The sequence below is a fragment of the Stegastes partitus genome, unplaced genomic scaffold (genome assembly GCF_000690725.1).
Source record: "Stegastes partitus isolate 25-593 unplaced genomic scaffold, Stegastes_partitus-1.0.2 Scaffold126, whole genome shotgun sequence".
Classification (NCBI taxonomy): Eukaryota; Metazoa; Chordata; class Actinopteri; family Pomacentridae; genus Stegastes; species Stegastes partitus.
The window spans coordinates 107,405-128,217 of record NW_007577857.1 but is presented as its reverse complement, the minus strand read 5'-3'; the positions used below and the strand labels follow the sequence as shown (position 1 = coordinate 128,217).

At 41.0% G+C, this 20,813-nt stretch overlaps 1 protein-coding gene across 7 annotated transcripts in view; it reads right to left on the bottom strand.

The window, feature by feature from the left end:
• The window catches only part of osbpl8 (oxysterol binding protein-like 8), a 115,115-nt gene that overhangs the window by 60,960 nt on the left and 33,342 nt on the right, over positions 1-20,813 (bottom strand). For 3 of the 7 annotated variants that reach the window (XM_008278527.1, XM_008278530.1, XM_008278529.1), the window contains exon 1: positions 14,218-14,402. The exons of the other annotated variants lie outside the window; for them this stretch is intronic. The gene's annotated coding sequence lies outside the window, so the exon portion shown is untranslated. Of the gene's footprint in view, positions 1-14,217; positions 14,403-20,813 lie in introns of those variants that run through there. 7 annotated transcript variants of the gene reach the window in all.

Genomic DNA, 20,813 nt, shown 5'->3' with positions numbered 1-20,813 from the left:
TAAAGACCTGACATATTGCTTAAAACCACCTTTGTGGTCGCTCCACCACATTTTGCCACAATAACAAGTACAAGCTGGTGTGGTTATTTTAAAAAAAAAAGTGTCTGTTATTCTTGTGTGTGTGATCTTTGCAAGAACATCTGTACTCAGCCACATCCTCACAGCTGAGCTCTCACTCTTGTCAGATGAACAATTTAAAACGATCAACTTTACATTCTTGAACCAGCACCTTCTTTATTTGGATGAAATAGTTGATGAGAAATAGGTTGAGGTAAACTCAGAAAGCTACAGCTCTTATTTTGTTGTGTCAGATAGTTGTGAAATTATTTATTAGGTGCATCAAAGTGTGAGACTGGACTCTGTAACGGCAGATATCCAGTGTTAAAGGGCACTGATTGATTCTGGACGAAAACACCTTAAAACCAGTAACCTTAAGTTCCCTTAATCAATCTGAATGAATCTACTGCTGATTGTTCTCCATAACATTCAGTTTTCCAAAGAAAGAAATCAGAAAATGTCCCTTCACACGCTGAGCTATTTACTGATACTCAGGTGGCGCCAATTTGAGCAGCTGCAGCTGTGAAAAGGCTCCGAGCTAAAGAAAGAAATGATTTGAGTTCAGTGAGATGGTGGGTTCAGGGGGTTTCAGAACTCATGAGTCTGAAACAGCTATTCAGCTTCAGTGTAGTGAAGTCCCATTTTAAAAGGCACGAGGGGAGTTTATGTAACCTTTATATTTAATCAAACTGGGTTAAATAGAGGAAAATATCCCCTTGAGACATTCACTTGGTTCAACTCAAGAGGATGATCTCATGCTGAATGGAAAATATGACAAGGCAAAGACTGAGATAAGCTACATTTAACTTAATATGTTTTCATTTAAACGTCAACATAATATCATCATAACCTTAAAACCTTTTCAGTGAAGCTGTGCTCGGTGGTAAAATAGCTCAAAAGACTCACACACACACACACTGGCACAACTGATTACAGATGCTGGGAAAGCTGACACCTGACCATCCACGTCTGTCTAAACAAAATATTGGACATGAAATTCCATTCCTAGTCCCACACATCTACTTAAGCCTGATGCTGTATTTTTCCGGCTGATACTGATGTTGATATGATAGGTCCTACCCATGGTGATAGCATATCGGCCAATTGTAAAAAAAATAAAATAAAATTAAAAAAATAAATGATACAGATCCCTTAGATTGTAATTTTAAAGAATTATGACATAGATGCAAATGACAGATGATATGATAAATAGGACCATTTATGATCTGTAAGCTGTGTGCCTATGAAAAACACAGAAATTCTACAGCTTTTGTATTATCTACACACTTTAATATTTGGGTTTTTTTAATCGCCTCGTGATGTCTTAACAATGACGTCACAGTTTGTCCTGATATCATTCACTGGAAGACTGATTTATCCATCTGGCTCTAACATGCACCCAACAAACCTTCCAATACAACCTCATTCTTTGTTATACTGTGAGTAGCTCCGCTGGTGCGGCTGGACTTTTAAGACGCGTGTCTTAATTCAGTTCCTACTTTTCTCTGCTGGCAATGGATGGGAACAGTTTTGACCACAATCCTGTGCTGGACTTCAAATTGCCCATGGAAAGGTATTATAATAGGAGATAGTGGTTGAAACATGCATCTCCCTGACATACTGTAGGCTCACAGCAAGTGTCATGTTATAACACATAAAGCATCCAACCAAAACGTTTTCATGCAGGTCGTGTTTCTGGTCTGATTGAAGCGCTGACTAACCACTTACATAAACCAAAGGAGTTGAACAATCAGTGGCAGTAGGATGCTAGTGAGCATGACCGTACCCGTACATGTAACGCTGGAAGAAACAGCAGTGATATCACCATCTCAAAACACAGAAATCAAAAGGCAGGTTTTGCTGCAACACAGGACGGTGAGCAAACCTCAGCCTGCTGTGTTTGATCAGGGTGAAGTCGAATAATATGAGCCAGAGCAAATAGACTCCTGATGACAGCTGACGCATTTCGATCCCAAGGTAGTCTGTTCTTCCAGGAAGGACAAAACCTAATAGATACGTTATTTAAGCCCTGTACTTTAACCAAGACTGGAGGTGCTTTCAGATATGTCTGCAACACTTTTCTACCTCAGAACATGTCTGCCACAACAGTTAAACGGAAGTGTTCATATGTTTGTTTGAACGCCCTTTACTGGATAAACAAAGGCAAAATAAAGACGAACCAGTGTTCCCATCACTTCACGGTGTATGAGGCTGTCCACTTCTCCTTTGGCAGAACACAGCAAAAGCAAGGTAACATTTGACTGTCACATTTTTTTTTTCATCTGCCTTTGATCTTGTTTTCAGACCACAGTCAGCAGCCTGCTGTGTCAATGAGATGACACACAAGCAAAGTGGAGTAGGTGTTCTGAACTGAAACAGAAATATTTCATGTTCTGTCTGAAGCAGATGTGAAGCAAAAGCAAAAAGAGGAGTCATGGTGAGAAACAGTCTGGTGTTTTTTTTCCCCCCCAGTTTTAAGAGAAGCTGTTTTTTTGGAAAAGCTTGCAAATAGAAATTCTGCCACCAGTATACAGTACATAAAATAGAATTATTAAAATGTAAACACAACTACTGCATACATGACTGAGGTTCAGCTGCTTTGCTTGAATTGGTATTTCATTTCTATCAGATATGTCCTTGAGTCTAACCAATGAATTGGGCCTATCTGTGCCTGGTTTTTAAAGAATTAGTAAAGCCTCTGGACATTTTATTTATTCTTTTACATCACTGCACTTCTTCATCTCAGTCTACTAGTGCTGCAGCTTTGCTATCCTTTACTGTTGGGCACCATTCAGGTACCAGCTTCTCATTTGTAGACAGTGTAGACCTGCTGTTAGCTAAAAGAACACCTTTTTGATCAAGAGGCTTGTGAAAAATAAAGTATAACAGCTACAGGTATTATTTAACTATATTTATTCAACATTTAGGTAATTGCTAGCATGTGGTTTGTTGACAGACTACCAGAATGAATAATAAACAAAACAAACATGACTACACATCCATATGTATATAGAAGATGATGATGTAAGAACCTACAGTAAATCCATCCCATCCTACTGAACCACACTGAAACTGAAATTTCCCCCCATTTTCTCCAGAGCTCTCAAACCTCCACAGGAAACCCTGCCTCGAACACAGAACGCGCTCTCTGCCTGTGAAAAGATGAGGAGTGCTTACGCAGGATAAAATGCCATGACATATTACATAATGTTTAAACATCACTCGCAGCAGATTTCTGACCCAGTTTTTTAGCAGCAGGGAAAGAAGAGATAACACCAACAGGGTTTTTTCTTTTTTCTTTCTACCCAATATCTTCAGGGCACCTTTTGCCATTTATTCAACTTAAAATCAAAGCGCTGTGTTATGAAAGCAAAGCCTAAAAAAAACGCTCAAATACTCTCCTGTGTATTCGAACAAATATCTAGAAAACATAGTCGATAAATCCTCCTTCTGCGTGGTAGAGGTCATGAAGATCTATAATTATATAGACTAAAGAATATTTAAAAAAAGAGAGAGAGAGACACAGACAGCAACATCTTTTTAGTTGCTAGACTGTTGCTGGTTGGCTGAGTCATAACTGCTTTCTGTTTCAGGTGGGCTTTTTTTTAAGCTGAAACAGTAAATTTCAGAAATCTAGCAGCTGTATGAGAGTATTGGTTTGTTTACAGTCTTAGCTTGTTCTACATACAAGCTTCGGAAAGCGTGAGTCACAGTATCATAGTTCATGTCTGGGGTTGTTTAACCTTCACAGAGTTCATCCTAATGCAAAAATAAATGGTAGAAAAAAACCCTACTGTAACGTCCTAAGGCGTCTCAGGGAGAACATTTGACTTGCGTGGGTGCTCCAGCATCAGTTTTTTAGCTGCACCAACACCCTGTTCGCCAGTTTGGGCTCCTTGCAACCTCTTCCTCTACCCCTCCCAAAAAAATAAAAAATAAAAATAATAAATAAAATCAAGTTAAAGTGTTGCAGAAGATCCAGTGTGCATCACAGATGGTGGTTGATGTGCTTATAAAATGGATCTTTGAGGAAGTGTTCAATTGTGGCAGGAACACCGGGAGCGGTGTATCACTGCACAAGGATCCAAATTTAAATCATGTTCGGTTTTTGCTTTTTACAGCTGCAGATTCTGAGCTTTTTGAACGCAACTTGTAGACTGTCCAACTCTCTGATCGCTTCTAAAAGAATAACCAACATTCTTCCAAAATATATCGCCTCATTGGGTGATGTAATGATTGCTACAGAGCGCTGTACAACTGAAGGCTCGCATAGTCCCACAGCAGTCAGCTAGCTTTGTATGGAAGTGTTTTCTACTGGTATCTTTAACTGAAACACGCAGAAAGACTTGGCATATCATGAGATAAAGTGAGAATTTCAAAGAGTTTAACTTAGATAAGAGTCCAGAGTTCAGCTTTAACTTAAGCTTACACTGACTTTTTTGGGGCACTGCAAACACAATTCTGATATTTTATCTTTTCCTAACATTGATTGTGACGAGCACATTCACAAACAAGACGCTCGCTTACATACGGAGCACAAGATGAGAATAAAATAGCGTTAATTTGAAAAAGTGTTTTCAGTCACTGTGTAGATTTAAGAGCAGTTCTCACTCCCCCTTTTAAATCTGTGGTCTGTTAAAGCAAAACAACAAGCTGTAAAGATACTAAAACAGCCTAATATACTACAGTGCCTGGTGAGCTTGTCACTATGGACAGTGTTTGTCACTACACGACCGACTCATTTGATCCCTTGTGGATATGAAAGTACTGATTCTGTGCAGCTTGACATAAAAAGTAAAGTTGTTAACAGCTAGCATGTGTCTTCAATCTACAGTAGCTGATGTAATATGTCACATGTCATTATCTTATTTCTCAATGTGCCGCTCTTCGCTGCAGCAATCACCCAATTCCCACTTTTAGACTGTTTACAATATTGACAAACTGCTTAACGTGTTAATGTAAAATGGTGACTGTGTATTCTTGTTGCCCTCGGAGTGAAACAACAGCCACTTGGGTTAATATGAGCGTCTCCCACCAGCTGCACGCTATAATGAAGTGTCTAACAGCAGCTGTTGTGACAGAGGATTAATCAGCAGTGCTTATGAAGCCTGGCTTGGAGTTTTGTTAATTCTGAAGCTAATGACCAGTATGTGTATGATTGGATTATGTTCTGTGGTGGTTATGTTGGATAGTATATTTAGTCGTGTATATTAGCAAGGATACTCAGCAGTGATTCACCAACTGTGGTTTTACAAAGACCCTAAATGTTTATTGAAACCCTGCAAGTCCCCTAAAATTATTAAGACACCTGATACAAGCTAGGCCATGGTAAGAACGTCCTAATCGAGAGTTTATGACCCAAACATTTCCGGCAAAAGCAAAAAATTCTCAGGGCGCCGCTGTGGCTCACCTGGTTGAGCTGGTGTCCCATGTACAGGGCTACAGTCCCGATGTGGAGGTCATGAGTTCGAATCCCGCTCATGACCCTTTCCCACACGTCCTCCTCCCATTCTTCTCCCCTACTTTCCTGTCTCTCTCTCACTGCACTATCAATAAAGGCACAAAGGCCAAAAAAAAAACTTAAAAAACAAAAAAAAGCAAAAAATTCTCAAAAAGAGAACTCATTACATACTGCTGCATGGGAGAATGTCAGTTCCATTCTGTTCTTATTTCCAGAAATGATAAGGACTAATTGGAATCTCAGGACATCAAAACAGGACAGACAGGAGCTCCAGCTGGTTGCAGCCATAGAGAGGCATTCACAAGCATGTTTAGGGTTCTGGGGAAGCATGTGAGTACACAGATTGAATCAAACTGACCTGAGTTTCTTATGACTTGAGCAATATTAGTGACAAATCGTGAAACCATGTCCGACCTTCAGCATTAAGCACAACTACTCTGAGAGATAATATTAAAATGGTTCATGACCTTGACACAAAAATTCATAGGATACTAATACTGAAATTTTACAATCGGATTGTTTAGGGTGGAGGACTTTTGGATGAGACATTTCCTGATTTAAGTTATAATTTGGTGCATATTAAACTCTTTAAAAAATATGAATGTGCATCATGATGATATTCTGTATTGGAAAAATAACTAATTTGGACAGTGAACCTTATAAATATGAACTCTTACCTCTTCAGTTTTAACACAGCAACACAACAGATGCACTTCACTAGATATATACCAAATACCAGAAGTTGGCTCCTTCTACTTCGATAATCCTTTATGCTTGATCAAATTATGTCAAACAGAACACATTCTTTACTATGCAAATATCATATATTCACTGAGTGCAGGGGCACAGCTTAAAAAAGGTTTTAAATATCAGGGCTCCATAGTGCGACCATTTTGGACCAAAAGTCTGTCAAGTGCAACTACGCATTGTTATTATTGGCTGCACTGATGCGCCTGCCATTTAGCAAGTCTTCTTGTACATGTCTGTGGGTAGCCCACACAAGTAGATAAAAATAAAATCATCTGGTTTCCACTTAGGTTAGTGCGACATTAAAACATCCTGCTGCCTAATAGGGTCTACCAATGCATGTGAAGTGTTCAGGGAATGTTGGTAAATTGAAGCATCTGTCTGGAGTCTACTAAAGTTTTGCTTCAGAAAAACTGGGTTACACGCTCCCCATCGATCAGCCGCACACTTTCTGCATGCACATCAGCAGCACCCACAACCACAAGTAAGTTCTCAAACTGTGGGAAACGCGTACGATGAATCATATCTCGGTCATGCATACCAAAACGCATCTAGGTAAAGAGTAATATGTAGAGTTAGTCTGAAGCCCTGATTATCGATCATTTACCAATTTATTTTTGCAATAATCGAATAACAGTTTTGTCTCGTGAAAAATATAAAAGTGAAACTTTCTGGCGATAGCTTTTCACAGTCCAAATGTATGGATTCAAATTGCTTGATTTGTTTGACGAACAGTCCAAAACCTAAAGACACCAAGTGTAACATAAAGAAGCGTCAAAGAAAAGCAGCAAACTCTTCACGAAACTGCAACCAGAGATTGTTTTTTGCATTTTTGCTTGAGAAATCCCAAGAAATTGATTAATCAATAACGGAAAATGAAACTGCTTTTGTATGTTCTGTTAGTCAGCTCCAACTGAGTGTACAGGAACAATGTCTAGCTGGTGAAAGCTTTTTCCAGTAGAGGTACTTGTGGAGGGAAAAAGAAAAACACTCAGGCAGCGTGTCAAACATCCATACAAATGACCTCATGTGGTTCAGCACTCTCCCTAAAGGTAGCCCTGCCACATGGGGCATCAGAACAGGACCCACTCACAGACAACAGGTGGACACAAAGAACACTATAGCGAAAGACAAACCAGCTATTCTTTGTCTATTTTCTGCTATAAATGTAAAGGGAGAAAAAGGGTTGTAAAATATAAACTACATCGATAAAAGTCCTCAAGGAGCACCACAATAAAAATTCTATCATAAATGCATTTGTGCAATATTTTAACCAATTTTTATCGTATTTTCCAAACAGCCACGGTACTGAAACCCACCATATTCCAAGCATCCTTCTCTGCAGCACTAGTTTAGTGTGAAATCTCTGAGCCCCGGCCAGCATGTGGTTGTGTCAGAACTCTTTATCCATCATTGAACTGACTTGCTGCCAGTAGAGGGAGGGTCCACGGCCAAAGTGTGAGTTCAAGCAGGCAGAGAGCTACGGTATGAGATGCAGCTCTTGGGTGTTGCCCAAATGGCTGCTGATTTACAGCTGGAGTGGAACTGCAACGTGCGCCATAAATAAAACATACTAATCGTACGGACCCAGAGAGTGTGGCCAGAGCCGGTCCCGTTGGCCAAGATACTGTCCAAACTAAGACATGAATCGAGGCAGTAAACACAGAGATCCAAGGCAGTTATTCATGTCTGAAGCTGGCAGAGAGGGAGGAGCAACAATCTAGCAGGCAATCAGTCTTCTGTGTTCAAGTGTCTGTGTCAAGACGGGTACCAGAATCCAGTAATAGCCCCTGGGTTACATTTTTTATGACTCGGGGATGGAAAAGCTCTGAGGATATTATTTCTGCTCTCAGAACTGGACAAATTAAGAAAACACATTTTCTATTTATTATTGCTACATAAACATCGTCTTGCACATTTTATCTCATCATCTCAGTTTCCAGTTTGCCTATGATGCATTTCCACTCTTCTAGATCTCTCTCGGAGACTCTATGTGAGGGCTGGGGGGGAAATCTCTCTAAAATGCTGCAGCACTGTGCATCACAGAGTCTGCTTTTAGTGAGGATGGTTTAGAGAAGTAAACATCCAAAAGGGTGACTACACTCGGAACTGAAAAAGCTTGTTGCTACAAGCGCAACAAGTCTTTTGCAAGAGCTGAATCATGACTACTCTGTGGTAACATCCAGGAAAGGTTCAGCACATACAGGGGAAGCACAGTTTAATAGTCTGGCTTGTAGGTCATCTGTCATTTCCTAGGTATGGTGTAGATGCTAGCAGCCCAGAGTCCTCACTGAGAGGGAACTACATTATAAAAACATAGGTTAATGGACAAAAGTAACCATTAGCCAGGAGACAGGTGTGTTCAGAAATTCAGTCTGAAACAGTCAGAACATCATCTGAATTGTAATGTACAAATAAAAGGCTGCAGGCAAACTAAGTCTTGCATTTTCACCTTTCCTCTAACAGGATGTTGGTGTTAACAGCGGCAGAAGAAGTGCTCAAAACATTTTCTCACAGTAAGAACACTGTCGAAGAATAAGTACGTCTAAGTTTGAACTTTAAACTGAAGAATGAAAGACAGGAAACCTTACAGAGATAACATTCATATTCTTAAACTGTTGTATTTTTTTCTCCTAAAAAATAACAGATAAAAGTATGGTCACAGTACTGCATCGAAAGTCTGTATTGGTAAGCGCGGTAGGGCTGTTAAATTCTTAATGATACCCATCCCTAAGTCTGTTTCAACTCTATAGAGAGACAACAAACAGACAGCCAGGTGTAGAGTGAGTGAGGATAGAGCAGGGTTCACGTTTCCTTCTTCGCCACTGATGTATATAAAACTTTAAACAAAGCATTGCCGTCTATTCCACTGGCAGAGCTACATTTCTAATCATGAGGACCAAAGGTGTGGGCAGAATGTGAAGTGCACCGTGGTACAACGGTCTCACTGCTACAGTCCAAAGATTGCTGAAATCAGTGCAGCATTCAGCACTGTGCAAGGGAGCAGGTGCAGAGAACATGGTGCCATCACTGAGAAGCTGACCCATAGCGCTGCCTTGTCAGCGAGCCCGAAATCTGCTCATGTTAATTATGCTGCTGCATTGAAGGTGGGTTATTATGTCAGTCTTTAAATAAATCTCTACTGGCTTGGCAGTTTGAAGAGGCTAATAAAGGCACTAAAAATCCTAAAATAGAACGCATCGTCAACCAGGGATCTGTACGCTGCCTAACACTCCTAATATTGTGACTGAAACTGTTCTGCACACGTTCATGAACTGTCTAGAACTGTTCACGAGCTGTTTTAAGCCTGATACGGTGGGCGCCCCCTCTCAGTAGCAGACTAGACCACACCGAACCAACAAATCTGTATAAACAGATGGAGGAGAATGCATAAGGGACATAGAGACGTATGTATATTAGAAAAAGACAAAATTACAACTTGAAAAAGGTAACAATTAATGCATTTTGTCACACTTCTACATTTCTGTCTTGTACTCTTGGATGTAGAGATAACTGCCATTCAATGACTGTGACACTCAAGAACATCTTAAACCTTCATCAAACCCCAGAAAGTTCAGGAGTAATAATAAGGGGCACATTTTTTCTTGGATTTCTAAGCGGACTTATAGACATGTGTGATGGACATCAGAAATAAGTGTATTCTTGGGAAGTAGAAGTCACAATGAACCTAAAAATATGGGCATTATGTCTGTGTTAAGATGTGACTGAGGTATGACTCAGAATGAGCCAGACTTTTGACTCAATCTTTGGTAAATCACCTCATCTTATCTTTGTGTCACAGGTTTCCATCCACCATCTAAAATGGAAAAAGAAATATGGTACAATACTTAACCAGAATAATGGTGTAGCTACTAGGAGAGACAGTTAGGGACTAATTAATTTACGGAAAATATTCAACAGACGCTACATTTTCCTAAAAGTGAGCACTGGTATCAGACAGGCAGCAGTATCAGCAGATTAAATGTTTACTGAGAAAGAAACCGGTGGATCAGTGCACCCCAGTCTTCAACCCAAAACCATAGTGAAAACTAGAATTACTGCCCTGCGGTTGTGTGCCTCCACCAACCACTGGAGCTGGCGTTCATGAAGGTTTAAAAGTGTCTAAGTTCATTGAGAGAAACAAAAATCCATCTAATTATTTGTAAATGCTCACAGGTTGGCCAAGATGGAGGAGTCTTCTCAGACAGCACACTTGTAAAGCAACAGAGGCATCCAACAGTATGGCCACTGAATAACTATGTGAACACGTGAAACATGGTCACAGTGTCCTCCTCTGAGTTAAATAATGGCCAGAGAAGTGGTTTTAGCTGAACATTATCATGTCAGAGTGAAGTTAACCTTTGGCACTTCAGAGAGAAATATAATCGCTTCGTTAGCTTATCCTATGAGACATTTGTGTAAAGTTTTGTCAAATTAGTGTATGAATTCTTGGGTTACAGTGACCTTTGGCAAATCTAATTCTTATCTTTTCATCTTTGAGTCCAAGTGAATGTTTTGAAGTAAAATGTGAAGAAATCCCCCTCCAGCATTCCTAAAATATCATGTTCACAAGAATGAGATGGACGGACAGACAACCCGCAAACATAATGCCTCCAGCCACAGCTGTCGCTGACACAGAGGCAAAACAAAGACAGCATTAAGCCGACAGGGTTTCAAGCAGGGACAAAAGCATGCAGCTGTGGGCTGGAGCCTCGTAAGTGTCTTCATTTTATTTTGTATGTTTTCATAATTGCTCTTAAAGAAATTGAAAAATACTGTCCACTGAGAACAACATGTACAAGTGCATACTTCTTATAAGCAGAAAATGGCTTTAAATGTTTTTTGTTTGTTTTTTAAGTGGCACTTTCCAATTTCAGAGACAACAGCAAGTTGCCCCTAAGTGGTATCAACGACGCTTGTCAGTAAGTAACTCCCAACAGGCAGTACTCCTAGAAAAGTCACTACAAGTGCTTAAATTGTATTTTTTTAGTTTCTCTAGGTAAGACAATCAGATGAATGTACAATATAAAATGTGCTTAAAGATACACCATTGCAGTTAAATGTAACATATTTCAATTCTGCTTTAGATAAGGTTGTATGGCCGGAACAGGAAATCCAAAGAGAGATAATTCTCAACAGAAGGGCAAATTCCAGCACTAGGGGAAACAGGAGCAATCCCGACGGATTTTTGTTTATCATCGCCTCTTTGGAAAGATAAACCTAATAATGTCCACTCAGAAGCATCCAGGAAGTACGCAGATTAAGAAAAGGATGCCTGCGTTATTTTACCATATACAGCAGTTTGTGCAGCCGTGTGCTGCCCATGTTTTATCTTTAATGAGGAAGGAGCAGAGAGCTGCCAAGGAACCTGACACAGGCCGCATGCAGCATTTCATTAGATTGTAGGATTTCAGCACATCAGTCTTCAGAGGAGAGGAGGTGGGGGGTGGCTGGGTGGGTCCACAGGCCTCACACAGAGTGGAGTTTTGGTTTCATCACAGCAGGGGGGGACTTGGGGCTCAGGAGGAGCATGGATGGTGAGGGGGTATATATGGTCTTGTTAAAATACTTCAAATTGCTTTGAGGGAAGAGTGAGATAAGGTGATGAACTTAATGAGGTCAAACAGGACCAAACAGTGCAGTGCTGCAAGTAACACAATTTTGAATAGGGAGGCAACACGAGAACTATATCGTTTAAAATTGGTACAATGCTCCATCGATGAAAAGCAGAGCAGTGCAGTATACGTTTCGACCCAGTCTCTACGTAGGCAAGCTGTGAGTGAGGATATTTACCATCTGAAATCTAAAACCACCGCCGAGGATCAGCTTAACGATGTAGAAACGGTACCACTGGCTGATCGCAGTTGGATTTTCTTCTTGTTAGTTGATTTGGATATTTGCACAAGTGTCCAGCATTCAACTGGAAATATGGTTTAAAAGTTTCAGGTACAATGCTGCACAGAGACTTCTAACAGTGTTTTAAATCAACATATTGCATTCAAGAGAGAGCTCCTGCAGAACAGCTAAAAAACTAAAAGCTACCTTGCACTTAGTCTGAAAGCACTGCAGAAAGGAACCATTTGCATCACACACTCTGTGGCGTGGGGATGGGTTGCTTTAATCCTGCAGTCAAAAGGAGCTGCACGATTCTTTTTATCTTATTTTAAAATCAGAATCAATGATGAATTTGGCTTGTTTATTCATCTGCATTTATAGGCACAGATTTCTGAACTGTGAGCAGAATTTGCATTGAAACGTCCTCCTCAGAAAAACAACAACACAAAAACGGACACAAGTAGAAGCATGCAAAGGTAGTCGCAACTATACAGTCTTCTGAAAGTGAACTTAAAGAAGCAACAACTCCTAAATCAACACATTTCCATGACAGACGAATGTTGCGTTACATACTGCTCATGTCATCTGCTTCTAAGTAAGGTAAAGATATGGTACAGATACAGCGTGGTAAAGTCCATTTACTTATATATATGCTAAATGTAGTATTTTTACTCCACTACATTATTTTACAGCTATAGCTGTGGTTTTACCCCAATAGGAATTTCTTCTCCATCATGAAAAATATTCTCATTTTAAGAAAACAGAAATATTTTTGGTTTAAAAGGTTTAACTCAACTTTCAGTTAAAGCTTCAAGTCTCTATTTCACAGCTGTGTAGGTATCTAACTGGACCAGGAGTAGATTCAAACTTGCATTTTAGGGTGAGCTCAGAGAAACTTTGAGTCCTGTAGTGTCAAACTCCCAATAATGTTGACCTAACTTTATTGAGAGGAGGGGAGCTTTAAGGAAAGGGCCTGAGTACATCTTCCAGCACTCACAACAGCAAACATACATGTGTCGTCATACTGAGTGCCAAAACAAAATACTAATTTAATCAGATAGTCATGCCTTAATCAATTTATGTCATTACACAAGTGTTTTGGTGCATTTAGAGATGAAAATCCATTTAATACCTTTGTGTAAAACTAAAAATGACGCTCTGTTCTGTTTCAGGAAGCAGCATGAAGCTCGGCTCCAGACTCCAGCAGCTGTTCAGAATGAATGAGCACAGGCCTTGGCTCGTACTGTCAATCTGATTACACTCACTCCGGCCTCGCTGCCTGCACCCCTTGGATGCAGCCAAGACTCCTGCAGTGTCTCTTTTGTAGGGGGGAAATAAAGAAAAACAAAAACACAACTATTCCTGGAAAACTGTCATTACATAACTGCATCCAAGCAAATGGGTAATCGGTTCACGCCACATTTAGGTGGCAATTAACAACCGTGATTGCCCTTTTTTTTGCTGTTAATTGATGTGATTTTCAGATACAGATAGAAAATAAAAGCCTGTCGTTGTGTTTTGTTGTAAGCTTCGCTTGGCATTTGAATTAGAGGGTTGCATTTCGGAGCTATCATGTTTCGATAATGTACTTATATCCTTGCCTGTAGCTGCTTGAAAGCAACCACAGAGCCCCCTCCTGCCCCCATCATTCACTTCGATTAGATCCATGCTCGGGCTCTTAGCCTGCGGCAGTCTTAATCACGCACATGCTAGGAATTGTGTGGAAACACTTGAAGCAACAAATATGAAACCATGCAACGCTCTCCACCACATTAATAGAAGCAACTACAATCAGTGTTGACTGCACACGTAGCCGTTGAACAAAGGGTGGCAGTGAGCGTTGGCCTTCGGTGGGTGACAACATACTAAGCAAACAAGGCGCCTGAGTGGAAACAACATCACACAGACTCAGGTGTGAAACCTCATCACACAAAGTGCAAACTTTAATAGTTGACCCCCACATCACAACGAATGACTTTCAAGCATTTCTTTTTTTTTTTTTAGCATTCTTTACAAGCACAGTAACTTCAGCTCAGTCTAATCCGCCCACGCCTGCTTCCCGTTTTGATACTTTGACAGCGGTAAGGTTGACTTAGAGAAAGAGAGGAAATGCGTACCGTGTGTCAGTCAGTCAGTCGAGGGAGGCGAGCTCGTCGCTGCTACTGCGTCTTGGTCAGACTAAACCTGGTACGACAAGCCACTGAGCTCAGTCCCGTCTCTCTCCCACACACAGACACTTGCCAAACACTGAAGGGAGGAGACAAGGCAGCGAGAACAAGCATGCAAGAGAATTCGAGCCTCCCTCCCTCCCTCCCTCTCTCCGATGAGTGCTCTTTCCTCTCTTTCCTGCTCTTTTTTTTTCTCCCTCTTCTTCTCATCACTCGCAGCCTTCAGTAATTTTGTTTCCCTACTCAGTAAATGTGTTACATCACCAGTATTTGCTTACTCTTCCTCTGCTTTTATCTGTCCTCAAAACACTCATGACGCTCCCTCTAGCAATCTCTCCACCCATCTATGTCTTTTTTCTTTTTTAGTTTCATCTACTTTTTTTTTTGGAGCCCCTGTCAGGCATTTTGAACACTATGCAGCATGTTTCTCAGACAAACATCATCTGACACACAGACCAGCACAGCACCACACAACCACAAAAACAAGGAAGTAGGGCGTCCTCTGTTTATAAATGGCTGAACTGAGAGCCACAATTAAAATCTAGTGTACTGAAGCAGCTATTAGTGCTCTGTGTACACCCTCGAGCGCAGTTACAGTAACCACACGGCTCTTCCTCCTGCTCTTGATGACTGAGGCCCTTCTGCACCAATAAACCAAAGCGACGGAGCCAATCTCCCCAGCCATCACGGAAAATCACCCCAGAGGAGGACGCACTCTGCACGCAGCCGCCCCGCGACCTGGTTATGGGTCCAACAACGCCAGCTTTACTGGCCTCTCCTCTGCTACTGTTTCCATTAACCTGCGTAACTGTTTTCCACACGGCGGAGGGCATTTAGAGATACAATGCAGATGAACATATAAACATGCTGAGGAGTTTGTCATTGATAAAGCTCATAGTTAGGGCTGCTCGGAGTCATCTGAGCTGTCCCTTAGTGATGCTGCTATAGGTTTAGACTGCTGGGGGGATTCCCATGATGCACTGGGCTTCTCTCCTCTCATCTCATTTATATATATGTGGATGTATGTTTATATAGTTGTATATCACCATTACCTATGGCTAACTCTGTGACTCCCCCCGAGGTTCTCCTGCACTTGTTCTCTCTGTGGATGTCTCTGGATCTGGAGCTCCTGAACTACAGCCGCTGGCCTCACCTTCTGCATCCTGCTGCCCCACCATGATGCCTCCTGTTACCTCCACCAACTACGAAATGGAATATTTCATTGGTCCATTTGAAATGGAGGAACAAAAGGACAACAACCTCTAATAGCTTGTTTAACTTTACACTAAATTGTATAATTCATCCTACATCTACCCAACCGGTCGAGGCAGATGGCCGTCCCTCCCTGAGCCTGGTTCTGTCGGAGGTTTTTTTTTCCCCCCACGGGGGTTTTCGGTTCCTTCCCACTGTTGCAGACTGCTGAAGCTTATAGGGAATCCAAATGTTTTGGATTGTTTGGTGTTTCTGCCTTTGTGAAGCGCTATGAGATGACTTCTTGTAAATATGTGCTATACAAATAAAATTGAATTGAATTGAAATGAATTGAAAATTTCTGTAGAAGGTTGTTTGTAGATGCAGCAACACATTTGAGTCTCATTTTATGAAAGAGCAAATAATCCACAAAACAAGACTGAGCCAAATGGCTTTGACGCCAGTCTCATCAACAAACGCATTTAGTCTACTCAGGCGAGGTAAACCTGAGGTCTGCCGTGTTTACTTTTCAAATGCATCCACATTTTTGCTCGTACTCTGCAATTAGGATGAAAATGATGGGAAACACACGTAAACTCAACAGTAGCCGCTCTCAGAAATTCTCTGGAAACTGGTCACCAGCTTGCCTGACGTCACCATTTATAACTTGTTGGTGGCAGCACAATTTACTGTGAAGATAGCGTGAAAACTCACCATGTCGGTTTCGTTTTCTATTGTTGTTGGTGAGCCACTCCAAAGCCACCATCTGCTTTGACACATTTATTTTTTGTTTGCTAGCAGATACACGAATGCGTCCGTTGCCAGGTACGTTTCGTCGGGGAATCGTTAAACATTTTGCGTCACCCGCTGTCTTGTCGTCGCTGCAAGGTTGCCAGGAGACCAGTGCAGACTCAAGGATGCCATTTTTACACTTTGATTTATGGGCGAAATAAACATAAAGCACATGGTGTCTTCATTAGAGATGGTACAGGGAGATTCTGTTAACTCTGGTCAGAAATATTTATATAAATAATAAATAATAAATATCAAAAATTTTCATTTCATTTCATTTCAAATAAGTCAAGTTTATGATTTAAGAATGACAAAGACAGTCAGGAACAAACAGAATCATGACTGTCTAAGCGCTATTGAGCATCTACTGTTGCATTGTTGGCAGTAAAATAAGTTTCTAAAGTCGTTATGGCAAGTGTGTCAGCAAATAGTTGCCTTTTTTACACTTTCAACAGACAGAAAACAACATTATCTCTAATTACTCATTGTTTTTCTGGCCAGTCAATGAATGTGGCTCCAATATCCCCTAGGGGTGGATGATTACATGAATTTTATAGGGAACATGTGGTTCTCTAGCTGCTAAAATCGTGCTTGTTGGTACTGGTTTATCAGGGATTTTTCTCTTACAATGGCTGTATGCTACATCTAAAAAAAAAAAAAAAACAAGGGGGACAATGACCAAAAACCGTTACGGTCTGGGCCATAAAGCCAAAAGGATGAGCTGGAAGATGCTTAAAAGCTCAGTGGAGTTCCGTGAAGTGCAGAATCTAGGATAAGTCTCTGTAGTTGTTTTTTTTTTTTTTTTTTGACATAGTAACAGTTTATCCACAGGGAATAAGTCAGGTGGTATTATGGGAATATTTTTGGTGCAGCTTAAAAATGGGGAATTTGGAAATCGCATTCTAAACAAACCAAGTTTTATTAAGTCATTGTATGTGGCTGAATATAGTTCTATTTTTTTGTTTTGTTTTACTGTTTGACTGGTTTGCAACTATTTGGTGGCAATTAAGCTGTCAAAGATTTGTTCGACTAAGCCGGCTTGATAGTCCGCCCAAACTGCGTGTCAGGTGGTTGAACAGATTTGGAAACATCTTCACCTCCACACCTTTCCATTCACATGTTGGGGAGATCTGTATCTCACTGTTTCTGTGAAGCGAAACCAACAATCCATCACTCACATCAGCTCCACGCAGTGACTGGACAGCTGTGTGGGAGTGAGACAGAAGCTCAAGATTGAACTTCTCTCCTGGTGTCTTTTCTCATTTTTTGTACAACTATTCATGTCATTTTTCATGCGAGCAACCAGGTGCAGCACAACGAATGTCTTCCTGGAGAAACTGTGTGAAATTGCACACTTTATGAAACTGAGCAAGTGTGTTTTTGAGAAATACTTATATTTCTGTCAATGTTTAAAAATAAGTGAAGTGCAGTAGCTGCTGTTTCAAGGTTAAAAATCCACCTTTCACTGTTGAGTGGTGCACACGAAAAAACTTGACATCCTAACAGAGGGACCACAGCACAGAAAAAAAATGAGAACACATTTAGAAAGAAAGAGTTCTAAGAGGGAGAGACGCCTTTGATTTGCATCATGAGGTTCAAAACTATTTTCATCTTGACAAAAAAGGCCTGTTTCTTGCATGTTGCTGTGGTGGCAGTAGATGCAAAACAACACAGGACTTTGTTCTGGAGGGAGCCTGAATCGAGCAGAAGACGCAAAACAACAACTGCATCCAGTCCATTTAGAAATGCAAACTCATTTGCAACAGAACACTGGCCATTATAATTAGACTAAAGAGTTCAGCTGCAGGCAGGGAGCTCCCGCCGAGTGTGATTTAGTCAGTGACTTTGACAATGTTTTCTCAAAGAAGAACCAACAAAGCAACCATTTATAGTCTGACAGCAGCACGAAAACTCTTCAACCTCTGAACCCCAAACTCTGACTCCACACCAGATTCTGTAGATAACAAAAAAGAAGAATAAAAGAAAAAATAAACCATAAATGTTCTTTCAACTTTTGGCCCTGGCTGTGCTGTTTTCATCGTGGTGTAGGACTTTATATGCTGCAGTGAAAAATCAGCCCAAAGTGGAAAAGAAACGTTAGGCTTTATGTACTTTGTTTTGTTTTGGGTAATTTATCAAATTTCCTGAATTTCAAAAGAAGCAGAACCTTCCAAATGATTTCAAAGATCCTTCATCAGTGACTCACAACCTCCCCTGCTTTCAATGCAACACTGAATATCCTCACACCTACATCAGCTTTATGGAAAACAACATCCTATCTTTATCTGTTTCTATGTAAATTAAGTTTCAAATTAGTCATGATTCTGTACAAGACGATGGCAGATATATAAACTGAAAAAGCAGCTTCAAAGCAGACTTTCTTTTCACACATTTCAATGGTAAATGGTTATTTGTACGGTTTCTAGGCGCTCTGTTATAAATAGATAACTCCTGTCAAAGAGAAAATTGGAAACTTTAATACCCTGACAACAGGTTACATTGCCTAACAAGGTGCTAATAACTCATAACTTCGCACAGAGGTATTTCTCACCAACGCTATAGGGTTTAGGTGAGTTTGAAAAACACTGCACATGCCAAGTTGTGGTATGAAAAGTCAGCGAGACAGTGGAGATGGACACGACAGGCCAACAGCCAGAACACTAAGAACTGTAACCCACTTTTGGCTCCCCAGAAGCTTTGCTTGGCCATGAATTTAAACGATACAGTGGCTTAATACAGTGCCAGACCACTTGGAAGTTTAACATTAAGGTAGTGTGTAATTTACTAACTCTGCCAAAAACCTGTGCCAGCAAAGACTGGAAACACCACGATCAACACAGACATCCTAAAGATGCTAAAACATCTTCCAGCAATTAGCCATATCCCCAAAACAAGGGAAAACACAATCATCTGTGTGTTTTTATGACATTGATATATGCCTTTATAATATACTGATTTACCTAGATTCCTTGTTTGTGGTTCATACAATTCTGGGTAGTGAGTCTGCTACAAGGGAACTATAATACTTTTCACAACACAAGACACATTGCCCCACAACTCCGGCAGTATATGACATTCAGTACAGTTTGCAATACATGATAGAGACATTTCTGGATACTCAAATGATTTTTAACACTAGATATTGCAGTAAATAGCAGAAGCAGCTGAGAGCTACAGGATAGATTTGTAAAAAGGGACATGTATAATACATGATGGCACACATGATTGCGAGGATGGCTCCGGTCACTTCTCAGAATTGAAGCCGGCAGAAAACACACTTCATCATAATTGCAGCCCATGTGCTGACACCTAATACATTACCCTCCTCGAGCCAAGGAACTAGATAAGGGGCGTGTCTGTGTAGCTGACAGTTATGTGTGCGCTGATCGATTCACACCAGCAAAAAAAAAAGCAGGGAGATAAATGTGTTTTAATCAGTTCCTCGGGGTCGTATAGTAAAAAGGCAATACTTAAAATAGCTGGGTTTTAAGGGGGCACACACACACACACACACACACAGGGCCTCGATACATTATCAAATCAACACGATGCTACACGACTGTGCCTTTTTTACTTCCTGCGCCAATAAATCCACGCTGCCCACCCACCACCACCACACCTCAGCTAAAAGACGGATTTTTCTTGGCAGATGACACTTCACTTTCTCCACCGCACTCACTTCAATCCTGGATGCTAAAATCCGCAACTGCCCCCACGTCATACCAGGTTCACTTTGTCGAGCCTTTTCAAAGTTCCTGCATATTTTCAGGCTTTCATTTGCAGTTTCTCCAAGTGTGAGGCCAAGCTAAAGCCGTGGAGGATAAGCTTGCTTTTCCTGTTTACTTGAACCAATTTACTTCAGTGGTGAGAATGTGTCTCATCAGCCCTGGCTGTCAGCTCTGCTCCATCAACAGCTCCCACAGTCTGACCGCCGATGTACAGAAGCTGATGCAGCCTTCGGTTTCTCACTCCTTAGGAGAAGCCTGAAGCCAATTTTCACCTCTGGCTTCTTGTAGCCTCCTGGAGCTTATTCCTGTCACATTATGTGGCATTGTAGTCAGAGTAGTAAGACTCTGTCAAAGCCCTGCCAGTCCGAAACCCCTTTTTCACCGCAGAGAAAAGATTATCAATAATGTGACGTCAAAAGTTACATGTGGATAATTAGTGGGGCTGCATCTCGTATTTATGTTGTGTCATCGTGTCTAAAACGAGTACAGTGGTGACTCGATAATCCGACTCTAAATGTAAAACCTTCTTTTATGTCAGATAGCAAGGCTGTCGGATTGTCAAGACGGAGGTCGAGATACAAGGAGGGCTTGATGCTGGAAGGCTCATTTGTTGTTAATAATTATTGTTCATAGTTGTTATATTAACTAGTAGGGCTGGTCCCAATAGCACTTTCTGCTCTCTGGATATTCAGGTCCAATTAATGATGAATATCAGAATATTTGGCGCGGTCGGGGGACACTTCCACCCCGGGGGTGCTCTCCGACGGGGTGGAAGTTGCCGGAACGCACAGGCAGAACTTGGCTGCTGATGCTAGTTTAGTTCGCGGTCGCACT